Below are 13150 nucleotides of genomic sequence, written 5' to 3' on the forward strand. Positions count from 1 at the left end.
CTATAAAGACGCACAGTGTGAGAGATGTTCCTGGACGGTGATTGGGAGGTAACAGGAGGGGGCTATAAAGATGCACAGTGTGAGGGGCATTCCTGGAAGGTGACTGGGTGAAAACAGGAGGGGGCTATAAAGACGCACAGTGTGAGAGACATTCCTGGATGGTGACTGGGAGGTAACAGGAGGGGGCTATAAAGATGCACAGTATGAGAGATGTTCCTGGATGGTGACTGGGAGGTAACAGGAGAGGGCTATAAAGACGCACAGTGTGAGAGACGTTCCTGGAAGGTGATTGGGAGGTAACAGGAGGGGGCTATAAAGACGCACAGTGTGAGAGACATTCCTGGATGGTGAATGGGAGGTAACAGGAGGGAGCTATAAAGATGCACAGTGTGAGAGACGTTCCTGGATGGTGACTGGGGGGTAACAGGAGGGGGCTATAAAGACGCACAGTGTGAGAGACATTCCTGGATGGTGACTGGGAGGTAACAGGAGGGAGCTATAAAGACGCACAGTATGAGTGACATTCCTGGATGGTGACTGGGAGGTAACAGGAGGGAGCTATAAAGATGCACAGTGTGAGTGACATTCCTGGATGGTGACTGGGAGGTAACAGGAGGAGGCTATAAAGACGCACAGTGTGAGAGACGTTCCTGGATGGTGACTGGGAGGTAACAGAAGGGGGGCTATAAAGACACACAGTGTGAGAGACGTTCCTGGATGGTGACTGGGAGCTAACAGGAGGGGGCTGTAAAGACGCACAGTGTGAGAGACATTCCTGGAAGGTGACTGGGAGGTATTAGTAGGGGGCTATAAAGACGCACAGTGTGAGAGACGTTCCTGGATGGTGACTGGGAGGTTACAGGAGGGGGGTTATAAAGACGCACAGTATGAGAGATGTTCCTGGACGGTGATTGGGAGGTAACAGGAGGGGGCTATAAAGACGCACAGTGTGAGGGGCATTCCTGGAAGGTGACTGGGTGAAAACTGGAGGGGGCTATAAAGACGCACAGTGTGAGAGACATTCCTGGATGGTGACTGGGAGGTAACAGGAGAGGGCTATAAAGACGCACAGTGTGAGAGACATTCCTGGAAGGTGATTGGGGGGTAACAGGAGGGGGCTATAAAGACGCACAGTCTGAGGGGCATTCCTGGAAGGTGACTGGGAGGTACCAGGAGGGGGACTATAAAGACGCACAGTGTGAGAGACGTTCCTTGAAGCTGACTGGGAGGTACCAGGAGAGGGGCTATATAAATGCACAGTGTGAGAGACATTCCTGGAAGGTGACTGGGAGGTAACAGGAGCGGGCAATAAAGATGCACAGTGTGAGAGACGTTCCTGGACGGTGATTGGGAGGTAACAAGAGGGGGCTTTAAAGACGCTCAGTGTGAGAGACATTCCTGGATGGTTACTGGGAGGTAACAGGAGGGAGCTATAAAGATGCACAGTATGAGAGACGTTCCTGGATGGTGACTGGGGGGTAACAGGAGGGGGCTATAAAGACGCACAGTGTGAGAGACATTCCTGGATGGTGACTGGGAGGTAACAGGAGGGAGCTATAAAGATGCACAGTGTGAGAGACGTTCCTGGATGGTGACTGGGAGGTAACAGGAGGGAGCTATAAAGATGCACAGTGTGAGTGACATTCCTGGATGGTGACTGGGAGGTAACAGGAGGAGCCTATAAAGACGCACAGTGTGAGAGACTTACCTGGATGGTGACTGGGAGGTAACAGGAGGGGGCTATAAAGATGCACAGTGTGAGAGACGTTCCTGGATGGTGACTGGGAGGTAACAGGAGCGGGCTATAAAGACGCACAGTGTGAGAGACGTTCCTGGATGGTGACTGGGAGGTAACAGGAGAAGGCTATAAAGACGCACAGTGTGAGAGACGTTCCTGGATGGTGACTGGGAGGTAACAGGAGGGGGCTATAAAGACGCACAGTGTGAGTGACATTCCTGGATGGTGACTGGGAGGTAACAGGAGGAGGCTATAAAGACGCACAGTGTGAGAGACTTACCTGGATGGTGACTGGGAGGTAACAGGAGGAGGCTATAAAGATGCACAGTGTGAGAGACGTTCCTGGATGGTGACTGGGAGGTAACAGGAGGGAGCTATAAAGATGCACAGTATGAGAGACGTTCCTGGATGGTGACTGGGGGGTAACAGGAGGGGGCTATAAAGACGCACAGTATGAGAGACATTCCTGGATGGTGACTGGGAGGTAACAGGAGGGAGCTATAAAGATGCACAGTGTGAGTGACATTCCTTGATGGTGACTGGGAGATAACAGGAGGGAGCTATAAAGATGCACAGTGTGAGTGACATTCCTGGATGGTGACTGGGAGGTAACAGGAGGAGGCTATAAAGACGCACAGTGTGAGAGACATTCCTGGATGGTGACTGGGAGGTAACAGGAGGGGGCTATAAAGACGCACAGTGTGAGAGACGTTCCTGGATGGTGACTGGGAGGTAACAGGAGAAGGCTATAAAGACGCACAGTGTGAGAGACGTTCCTGGATGGTGACTGGGAGGTAACAGGAGAAGGCTATAAAGACGCACAGTGTGAGAGACGTTCCTGGATGGTGACTGGGAGGTAACAGGAGGGGGCTATAAAGACGCACAGTGTGAGTGACATTCCTGGATGGTGACTGGGAGGTAACAGGAGGAGGCTATAAAGACGCACAGTGTGAGAGACTTACCTGGATGGTGACTGGGAGGTAACAGGAGGAGGCTATAAAGATGCACAGTGTGAGAGACGTTCCTGGATGGTGACTGGGAGGTAACAGGAGCGGGCTATAAAGACGCACAGTGTGAGAGACGTTCCTGGATGGTGACTGGGAGGTAACAGTAGGGGGCTATAAAGACGCACAGTGTGAGAGACGTTCCTGGATGGTGATTGGGAGGGAACAGGAGGGGGCTATAAAGACGCACAGTGTGAGGGGCATTCCTGGAAGGTGACTGGGAGGTAACAGGAGGGAGCTGTAAAGATGCACAGTGTGAGAGACATTCCTGGAAGGTGACTGGGTGAAAACAGGAGGGGGCTATAAAGACGCTCAGTGTGAGAGACATTCCTGGATGGTGACTGGGAGGTAACAGGAGGGGGTTATAAAGATGCACAGTATGAGAGATGTTCCTGGATGGTGACTGGGAGGTAACAGAAGAGGGCTATAAAGACGCACAGTGTGAGAGACATTCCTGGAAGGTGATTGGGAGGTAACAGGAGGAGGCTATAAAGACTCACAGTGTGAGAGACATTCCTGGATGGTGACTGGGAGGTAACAGGAGGGAGCTATAAAGATGCACAGTATGAGAGACGTTCCTGGATGGTGACTGGGGGGTAACAGGAGGGGGCTATAAAGACGCACAGTATGTGAGACATTCCTGGATGGTGACTGGGAGGTAACAGGAGGGAGCTATAAAGATGCACAGTGTGAGTGACATTCCTGGATGGTGACTGGGAGGTAACAGGAGGAGGCTATAAAGACGCACAGTGTGAGAAACATTCCTGGATTGTGACTGGGAGGTAACAGGAGGGGGCTATAAAGACGCACAGTGTGAGAGACGTTCCTGGATGGTGACTGGGAGGTAACAGGAGAAGGCTATAAAGACGCACAGTGTGAGAGACGTTCCTGGATGGTGACTGGGAGGTAACAGGAGGGGGCTATAAAGACGCACAGTGTGAGAGACATTCCTGGATGGTGATTGGGAGGTAACAGGAGAGGGCTATAAAGACGCTCAGTGTGAGAGACATTCCTGGAAGGTGATTGGGAGGTAACAGGAGGGGGCTATAAAGACGCACAGTGTGAGAGACATTCCTGGATGGTGACTGGGAGGTAACAGTAGGGAGCTATAAAGATGCACAGTGTGAGACACGTTCCTGGATGGTGACTGGGAGGTAACAGTAGGGAGCTATAAAGATGCACAGTGTGAGTGACATTCCTGGATGGTGACTGGGAGGTAACAGGAGGGAGCTATAAAGATGCACAGTGTGAGTGACATTCCTGGATGGTGACTGGGAGGTAACAGGAGGGAGCTATAAAGATGCGCAGTGTGAGACACGTTCCTGGATGGTGACTGGGAGGTAACAGGAGGGGGCTATAAAGACGCACAGTGTGAGACACGTTCCTGGATGGTGACTGGGGGGTAACAGGAGGGAGCTATAAAGATGCACAGTATGAGAGACATTCCTGGAAGGTGATTGGGAGGTAACAGGAGGGGGCTATAAAGATGCACAGTGTGAGAGACATTCCTGGATGGTGACTGGGAGGTAACAGGAGGGAGCTATAAAGATGCACAGTGTGAGTGACATTCCTGGATGGTGACTGGGAGGTAACAGGAGGGAGCTATAAAGATGCACAGTGTGAGGGGCATTCCTGAATGGTGACTGGGAGGTAACAGGAGGAGGCTATAAAGACGCACAGTGTGAGAGACATTCCTGGATGGTGACTGGGAGGTAACCGGACGGGGCTATAAAGCCGCACGGAGATCTGGTGTTATTGGACTGTCGCAGGCGAGTCACTGATAGTGGTTGCATATGTAGACGAAAAAAACATTCACATAGGCGGCCGTACTCAGGCAGAGACTGCACCTGACATAGGACTGGCACAAGTATAGATTCACCAAGTGTTACTTCAGTGCCTACGGACCCTGACAGCGGGAGCATTTGGACGCATGGAAGTACCGCAAGGAAGGGTTTTGTAGCAGCATTAGCATAAAAAGACAGATGCTACAGCGGCAAAACAGGCGCCGCGTCTGCGTTCGACTCTAAGTCAGGCAAAATATTTTCCTACACTTTTGGGGCTTCATGTCCTCACTGTTTTCTACTACAGTCCATGTCCCCTGCAGTGTAGGAGCATTTATACGGCAGCTCTTAGTGCAAACAACGAGTCAGATTCATTACGGATCGCAACTGCAACAGCATACGCAGATCGGCCGATGGTGCATACTGCGCATGCGTATATACACCGCAGTGCGCATGCATAAGTTGGCATTGAGATCACATACGCCATCGCAGATCACGGGACAGGACGTAAACATTTGGGGGGGTGACGGGGTAGTGGTCAGAGAAAGCAGGCGTGCCAGTCCGTTTGAATGCCATTGAATGGGCGTCCATAAATTAGTCACTGTGTCGGCAGACGCAACGTGAGTACTTACTGTGCGCAACGAGTTTAGCAATTTCTGAGTAAGGTCAGACCTGCTGTAATTCTGCGTGAGGGGCAGATGTTACGCGATGTTCCCAATGTATACACAGGACTGAGAGGTATTACGGATGTGAGTGGGCGTGGTAGTGGGCGTCTCTATGCTGGCTGTGTGACAGCTTTACGATTGCAGTCGTTTGCTTATTTTTGCAGCAGACCTGCGTGCCTAATCGCAGCCGCCATCGCAATAGCGATCCGTAGTGAATCAGGCCCAAAATCTTTCCTGAAGACAAACTGTTTCACCCAAGGTTAGGGCTCCTCAGTGCCGTCAGCTGGGATGCTGTAAAGCACAGACTGATGTTACGCAATCCTGCGTCTTCAGCGATTTAGGGCCTGATTCAGCCTTGTACAATATTTGCTTTGCTGCTGCGTCCTTGGACAAAGCAGTGATGCAAAAAAATGCTATTTCCGCAGGAGGTGTCTACAGGCTAAAGACACACCCACTGCGGCATTGCAGATCCAAATGCTGCATCCGAGGACGCAGCATCAAATCACCAGCGGTAGCCATCAGCCATCTGATTAAGCCTGAGTTGGAACGTCTCTGCTGGGGCCAGACATCTGCGTAGGAAGAGCAGACGCTGGCCTCGCCACAACTACAATATGGGAGCGACATGTCCTCGTTTTGTAAAACAGTCACCACCGCCACCCTGCCCCCAAACAACCACTGTTGGCTGCAGAGGGGGGGGCTGTAGCGCAGTCCAAAATTCAAATAGGGGGCCACACCCACTTCTAGTGAGTACTGTCCGGCGATGTTTGGCAATGGTTGGACTGGCAGTTGGTGCATAGTTGCCGATATTCTGGCTGCTCCTTCCGAGAGGGAGCAGCCATATCGGCAGGGTAGGGGGCATGACCGGCAAAAGAGGGCTTGGCCGGGCGGGTGCCTGCAGTTTGTAGGCGTGACGGGGACGCGGTCACGCGATCGTGACATTTTGGCCCCGCTACACAATGCCAATAATACAGGCATTGTGAATCAGGGGGCGGGGCCAAAATGACGCGATTCAGCGTGAATCGCGTCACTGACCCCCCGCTGCGGGGGGTTTAACAGTTAATTGTGGGGTGGGGGCTAGCGTATCGGGAGGCTTGTCTGCCTTCCTGGGCGGCCGGGAGCTGCACCCGTTTATTGGGAGGCTCTTGGCCAAATCAGGAGGTTAGCCAACCCTGAGTTGGTGTCATTCCAGTATTTTAATTTTGGACTGAAGCTCCACCTCTCAAGCTACCACTGCAAACAACGACAGCATGTCAGCTTAGTGGGCACTGCCAGCGATCTCGCAGACACTGATCGGCGCATACGCCGTACAGATCCTGAGCATACGCCGACCGGCCACCATCGGAGTTGAACGCAAACCATCGGGTTTCAGTACAATTCTGAATTTCAGGCCCTTAATATTTGAAGCTTACAAGTCCTTGCTTTAATTGCCCGGGTGACGTTCCCCTAAATCCCACAGGACAGGCGCTGAGGAAGTTTATTCTTACAGGTTATTCTCTTAGGTGTGTGCTACAAGCTGGCGCGTGATTCATTCCCACAGAGATTGTCGCTTTCATGTTATTCCTGTCTGTGCGCGGCGATGAGTGAGATAGTGAGCACTTTATTATTATATTGCTAGATTGTAATAAAACCTGTCAGGTGAAATCAGAAACTCCCACATAGGGAAATGGAGAAGAACTGGTTCTCACTTTCCCCTCTGGCGGGAGAATAACAAGATAAAATGCGTAAAATCAGCAGATATGCAGCCGGTGAGACCATCCGCGCATTTTATATGCCGCATTTCTATATCAGTGATATTATTCTTACTAGAATACACTGGGAAGGCGTTGCCTGGTGTGTAGCTGTATATGACAATACCAGGCTGGTTCCATAATAAGGTAACTAGAACTCTCCGTGCGTAAATGTATTCAACTCGTACGTAGGGTCTGATTCAGCAATTGCAGTTTCTGCTGCGATTTTGCACGGAAAACATGCTAATGCCAGTGAAGCTCAGCCGGCATAAAGAGGAACGCCTGCCGTTTTGTGGGCGGCCGCACTGACATCAGCAGTGATGTCAGTGGGGAGCTTCCTGATCGATCAGAGCAGGAAGCTCCCTGGGGCTTGCGGTTGCCGAGACCCAACCTTAGGGTCTCGTCGCAAACCCCGATGGTTGCGATGGTCTTGACCATCGTGACCATCAACCTGGTCAGTCGTTAAAACTGTGGGTGGTAACCACAGCTTAGCTAGCGACCTGGAGGCCGCACTTGAAAAGTATAGTGGCCGCCCTCATTCAGAGCGAGCGCTCGCTTCTTGCGACCGCCTCTGAATGAGGGCCGTAGTCCCCATACTTGTCTGAGATTTGTTCCAACAGTGCACCCTATCCCGGCATAGAAGTCAGTGTCAGCGCCTGAAGCCAGGGCCTGATCAATGTTGTACACAGCACCCACTGAGATGCTCAGTTCCTCACTCACTAGTCTGCGTCTGTCCTCCTGAATCAGACCTTCAATGCGGTACAAATTGGCATCTGGGGTGGGCGGATCGCTGCTCATGTTGAACGTCTGTTCTGCCGTTTTCAAGGGCAGCGCACCAAGCCCAAACCTGTTTCCGTGAAAGCTTTATCACCGTATATACCTCAACACGTTGGCGATGAATTTCAGCTCCTGATGCGCCTCTAGATGCAGAAATCTGATCACACTACGCAGCTTAGTGTGTCTCCGTGTTTCCGCCAGCCCCACCATCTTAAACCTGATGTTGGCACATTATAACTGATAGGAGGCGCAGTCTAATGGCGGTGAGGGGGGGCAGTGGTCTATGTACCTGCTCTGGCTGGGTGGGAAATTAGAACATTACACACGTGGGAGGTCTTGTTACTTATTGTACCACCCTCGTCCATGTCTGCGTCTTTATGGCAATGCCGCTACTGATTCTGCGCATACTGAGACACAGGGCTGTAACTGGGGGTGTGCTAGCGGTGCCATCACACAGAGCGCAGGGTTTTAGGGGCAGCACCATCCTTGCTCCATTGCCCATGCTTCTGGCTAGCAGGCTGTCTGGAACGGCACCCTGCAGCCTGGATTGCTGGTGTTGTGCCACCCGTAGTGCCCTTAGTACCCTCCAGTCAGGTGTCCTGCAGCCGGGATCGCTGGTGTTGTGCCACCCGTAGTGCCCTTAGTACCCTCCAGTCAGGTGCCCTGCAGCCAGGATCGCTGGTGTTGTGCCATCCATAGTGCCCTTAGTACCCTCCAGTCAGGTGCCCTGCAGTTTGTACAGCTCCTCAGTGTGTCCTCAGGACTCTGGGGCAGTGATGCACTTCGCGGCGCTGTCAGCCCTGCCCCCTCTGAGCCACATAAGCGGCCCTGTTACGCTGCTGCTGAGACATCCATTTGTAGCGGCGCTGATCTGTCTTGCTGCGTCTTTACACAATCCTGCATGTTTATATGCAGCATCATCGCTCACACCATAGAAACCTGCACTAGCCCTATGCAGCCACAATTTCTCTGTGTGAGCATGGCGTCCTATGTCAGCGCTACTGTGTCTTTAAATGCAGTGACACGCCCACGTCTGCCTACCCACCCTCCCCCCGTTACTTTCCACATAAGCACATTACTTTCCACATAAGCACATTAAAATCCACGGGTCTCGCATCCAAATAAGCACATTAAAATCCACGGGTCTCGCATCCAAATTTGTTCTGCATCTCCCAGCACTGCAGTAACCATCGGTAACCATGCAAAGATTTATGCAGAGACGTAAAACTTAAATCGCCAAATTGCGTGTGGAATGGGCGCTGCGGCCATCACTGAATCACGCCCATCATGTGCATTGTTTTACGCATGGCCCTGTAGGCGCTATAAGGATGTTGTGACGGATATACTTGGTAACACATAGTACGTGATTCTATGTTGCACACACAGCCACAGAGAACCTATAGATTGTAAGCTTGTGATATAATATATATGTGTGTGTGTGGTGTTTATTTATATCTGCACATATGAAATAAAATGTCCTGCCTGACTCATCAATGCCCAGCCCAAACCCCAGGACCTACAAACATGAAAATCGGGGAGTATATTCCTTCCATGACGTAGATGCCCACTAAGAAAGGATTTTTCGAAATTCAACTCCTAAGGGGGTGAAAAGGGCTAAAATGTTTCCTCCCCCTCTGCAATGTCCTGACTGACTCATCGTGGCTGTAGCACAGTTCCAATTCAAACACCAACTGTCACCCCAAATGCTGCCAAACATCGCTGGCAGTTGGTGTGGTTCCCCTATTTGTATAGTGAGGGAAGTGAATGTGTTACTACAGAGGTGAGGGAGGGGAATGTCACATATGTTATTATGGGGTGAAAAAGGGAATGTGTTACAACAACACGGGTGAGGGAGGGGAATGTGTTACTACAGGAGTGAGCGTGGGTAATGTGTTACAACAGAGGTGAGGGAGGGGAATGTATTACTACACGGGTGAGCGTGGATAATGTGGTACTACATATGTAAGGGAGGGGAATGTGTTCCACACAGGTGTGGGAGAGGAATGTCAAACTTGTTACTATGGGGCGAGGGAGGGGAATGTGTTACTACAGAAGTTAGCAGGGGTAATGTGTCACTGCAGAGGTGAGGGAGGGAGGGGAATGTGTTACTACAGAGGTTAGTGGGGGCAAATGTGTCACTGTAGAGGTGAGGGAGGGGAATGTCTTACTACAGAGGTGAGCAGTGGAAATGTGTTACTACAGAGGTGGGGGAGGGGAATGTGTTACTCCAGAGGTGAGGAAGGGGAATGTTGGATGTGTTACAACACGAGCAAGGGAGGGAAATGTGTTACTAAAGAGGTGAGGGTGTGTGTTATTGGTAGCTAACAAGTACAGCCGTACTCACTGTTACATGTACACAGGTGATGGAGAGAAGCTTGAGCCTAGCGGGAACCTATACAGCTCACCAGCCAGTGAGTGTATTCTGCTTGCAGGTAGTGGTGCACTACTTTCTAACAAATATGTGGCTTGTCCGACCATTTGTTTCTGCATATGCTGTTTTCCTTTTGACTTTAGGCCTCCATCAGGTTTTCCTCTAGGATGCGACCACAACCTTTTAAAGTAGGACTTTTTGCTGAGGGAATCGAATTAGAGGTAAAATTATTCCAAATACAATTATATTCATCAACCTCCTGTCTGTATCTGTACTAACTTCCTTCCACATAGGCAGGGAGTCCCTCAGAGTATTATAAAGGGGGTGGAACACTCACCAAGGTTCCTTCCCCTCCTGGAGGACTTCCTGTTTTCTGGCACCGAATCTATTGTATTATGAAGTTTCTTCAAATAACCTCCTCTGTGGGGTCCAGAGAAGCCTCTAAATTCCTGGGCTGAGCCTCCAGTTTTGGAAGCTCAACCTCCTTGTGGAAATGGCCTCATGTTTGAGGTCAGCAATGGATTCTTTAGCCTTATGTCAGGATTTTACTTCATTAATAAATTGAGGTCCAAACAAATCAGCATCAGATAAATGAGGTAAGTCCAAGGTTTGGGAGCTAAACCTACTAGATCGGCTGCAGACAATCATCTGTAATGTAACTGAAAGTCTGTCCAAGTATCAGCGTAGCCTATAATACTGCACATTCAGAGGCCACAAGTGAGGGAAGAGGCAGAGTCACCTTCTCTTTCCACTTTCTCCAGTGCGAGCAGTAAAGGAGCAGCGCAGGGTCAACGGCGTAAACTAATCACATCTGGGAGAGCAGTGCGGCTGCACAGAACCCATTTGTCTTCTGCAATGAATATGGACCAGAATGCTGACAAACCTACATACTTCTGAGTTCTCATTCAGGAGCTTATTCAGACCCGCTCGCTAGATGCGCTCGCTCGCAGCGTATGCAAATCCTGCGCACGCCCAGCAAGGCAGACAATTGCATGGCAAGGCATTAGCACGCCCACTATGTCTTGGCATGCGATCACTTAGTGTATGCAGACGCCCATCAGCCATCCATAAGACGCCCACTTGCGCACGTCATCTCCTGGAAGTGCATGCAAACACTGGTACATCGAGCACCATCGGATGCGATCGCAGCTCTTGAGGTTGACCATACCCTGCCGCAAGCACTGCGATCACTTCAGTGTGAAATACAAACAGGTGACGTCTACTATGATGCTGCCTTTTAATTATGCACGCCTCTGAAATGGCGTTGTAACACTCAGGCACCTCCACTCCCCCGTTTCTAGTGGACTTCCCCATTCACCACCCACAAACGGCTTCTCCTGTCACTCATTCTGCTGGGCTGTCTATGTGCAGCGAGCGATTGCTTCCCGAGCGTTCGCACTGGTACACACACGCGCCTTGCAATGCATATGCATGCGCAGATTGCAAAAATCAGCCAGTTACGAGCGATCGCATCCTAGTGAGAGGGTCTGAATCCGCTCCTAAGTGCCCAGGGTGTGGCAGATCATTCTGATGACACTTGTTACATACTGTATCCCGCCATGATCCTGTAACAACAGGAAGGTTGTGACTTTGTATCTGGCTGAGGAGAACAGGAGACACGTCCTAGATTGTGAATGTTATCATTTACGTGGTTATAGAACGGCTGATTGGAGCCCATTTCTGTATAGAAAGTTAAAGCAATCCCCTCCTCAGTAATCAGGCTCCACATACAGTGTAAAATTGTATTATTTGGACCCTCGTTCCTTTAAGAACAAACACTACTTACAGTATTCTTATCATCCTTTATTTATAAAGCGTTGGCATATGACGCAGCGCTGTACATTGCGGCAGCCAGGACACAAAAATATAGCATAGAGTGACATGATGGAGATAAGGATGGCCCTAACCAGAAGAGCTTACACTCTAATCTGAATTAGCTGAACACCTTACAGACATCCCCGTCCCTGGTGACTAACGTCATTTCCCACAATGTCTTCACAAATTGTTAATTGTTTTTCATGTGAGAAGATGAATAGTTGGGAGGTGGGGCGCAGAGCTGATCTGACACGCAGCCCTCCCTAATTGCCTCCCGCTTGCCAGAAATTATTTTTCGATTGCAGCCAAACATTTAATGAAATGTAAGATGAGGATAAGAGTCTGGCAGTGACACTGCGCAGGGAACGTCTTTGCTCTGTGCTGCTGTTTACTAGCATCGGTGAGTTTACTCCACCCAGGGCTAAGCCCAAATCGTAAGGTCAATAATGACAGTTTCTGGCACTGTGATTGTCAGGCACACCGCAGAAGCTGTTATGCAAGACATTGTCAGACTCGTTCTCCCAAACAGCGTCAGCGTTTTCAAACCTCAGCCAATCAGAGCGTTTTATTAATCTGGGTAATATTATCACAGCATTATCCATCAGAGATGAGCAGATCAGATCTAGGGGCTGATTGTGGGGGTCTGCGCATGTGCAGAATGGGTCCTACCTGAACGCTGACAGTCCCCCCTTAGATGCAGTATGACTGACATGCGGCGGCATTTGGGGGCGGACACGAGGACCAGTCTTCAAAATGGGGCGTTTTGTTGGCATGCTGAGCACAGGGTCTGAGTCGTGGGATGCAGACTTCCTGGACCCAGCTGTCCACCTCCGATGGCCAGGCTGAGTAAGTCTCAGCTCAGGCAGCTTGGCCAGAGCAGCAGCTTGGTTTGCAGATGCAGCAAGGAGGCATATACAGTATCTCCTACAGATACCTCCTGCTGCATTTGCATTTTAGTTGGACATTACTGCACATCCGCTTCCCTGTGCTTCCCTTCCACTGTGCTATACCGTCCGTATAAGGCCGCTAGTTCTCACAGTTTTGAGTTTTACCAGCCCAAAAAGGTACGAAGATGGCAGGAAAAATGGTGGCATGGCGCATCCCATGGAGAGGAACAATTACAAGCCGCACACTCACTCCTCCTCCACCATTCTAATGAGGCAATTGGAATTTGCTGCTAGATGGTAGCGAAGCTTCAAAGTGCATTGCAGAGTACTGAGGTCCTTCTAAACAGTACAAGGTCCTCATTTCCCTGCTAGGGATGGCCATCCA

This window comes from Taudactylus pleione, unplaced genomic scaffold (assembly GCF_031769625.1).
Source record: "Taudactylus pleione unplaced genomic scaffold, aTauple2 ptg001125l, whole genome shotgun sequence".
NCBI classification, from domain to species: domain Eukaryota; kingdom Metazoa; phylum Chordata; class Amphibia; order Anura; family Myobatrachidae; genus Taudactylus; species Taudactylus pleione.